Source organism: Solanum dulcamara, chromosome 8 (assembly GCF_947179165.1).
Source record: "Solanum dulcamara chromosome 8, daSolDulc1.2, whole genome shotgun sequence".
Taxonomy (NCBI): Eukaryota; Viridiplantae; Streptophyta; class Magnoliopsida; order Solanales; family Solanaceae; genus Solanum; species Solanum dulcamara.
Window position 1 is genome coordinate 46030164 of NC_077244.1, and position 1399 is coordinate 46031562.

Sequence of the window (1399 nt, forward strand, 5' to 3'; positions counted from 1 at the left end):
AATGGATACACAGGGATAAACTATGACGAGCTATAGTTGAAAAAAGTAATAGTATGGGTAAGACAAGAGTACTAGGGAAAAAGAATTGTGATGAATATGAAGTGTTAAGAAGACAGCTTGTGAGACATTAAGGATAAGACTAACTAAGAAGGGTAAGTAACCCATAGTAAGAATCGTGAAGAAGGATAAGCAGTGTTATACTAAGGGATTGGATGCACACAGGATACCATGTGAATATAACGAAGATCGCTATAAGAATAAGGAAAGCTTAGTAAGGAAATAACTAAAAGGTATAGCGTGGTCCATATGATTGGAATATAAAGATAGGTGTGGAACTGAAAAATGAGCTATGGAACAAATAAGGAAGTCTTATGAAGTTCTGTAAGGAAAGTTTCGAATAAAGGTTATATGACGACGAAAAGGATAGCTAGTGCAAGGAAATAAAAACTAATATGGAATTCCCTGCGCACAACCAAAAAAATGGATGTGAGATGGAGGAATAATAAGAAAGTTCTAATAGAGGCACCTAAGATAGACGTAAATAACTGAATACAAGGACGAAATTAAAGGAGAATGTACAGTCATAGATTTAAAGGGATAGTACTACAATATGGTGTTAAGGTAGACCTATTATTGAGGCAAGCTCGATATGCTATTAAGAAAGTGAGCATCGGGCGCACGATAAGGATGAAAGCTCATGGGGCATAAAGAAGTATTGTGTATATGTTACTCGAGTACCAATGTTCAAGACTGGAGTGGTACTGTATATTGAGGATTCTAAGCACCTCATGATTGTATTAAGGTTTCGTACAGGGGTAACCTAAAGTATATGTGATGTAAAGGAAGATATGGAAATAGCGCAGTATACCAAATAGGTTGGAAAGGACTCATATGCATTTGGAAAGTTAGAAATAAATAGACAATGACATGGATACACCCTAAAGGGGGGAAGTGGACAAGAGAAGTACAAGCATAAGAGAAAATCAACCGATGCTATCATATGTAAATGGGAATGCTTAAACTTCAAATGAGATCCCATAAGGGATGGATGTGATCATACCATCACTAACGCACCGGATCCCACCAGAACTCCGAAGTTAAGCGTGCTTGGGCGAGAGTAGTACTAGGATGGGTGACCCCCTGGAAAGTGAAAGAGAAAATGAAACACAAGTATCCGTACCTATTTCCTACATCTATAGGTAATCCTAACCTTTGGAACTCTGATATTGATTACTCGATGAAAGTATATGTTATGGCAACGGGATAGAGGTCCTCTCTATATAATCGGTATAAGGTTTGGAGGAAGGTTTTGGTTTACATTCGAGGACGAATGTTCTAAAGGGGGAAGGATGTTACACCTCATACTTTGGTACCTTGGAATGCTTCTTAAGCTTCTTAA

At 37.8% G+C, this 1399-nt stretch overlaps 1 pseudogene; it reads left to right on the forward strand.

The window, feature by feature from the left end:
* The first annotated feature begins 1046 nt into the window (after window positions 1–1046).
* Window positions 1047–1168, forward strand: LOC129901797 (5S ribosomal RNA; annotated as a pseudogene).
* The last annotated feature ends 231 nt before the right edge of the window (window positions 1169–1399 follow it).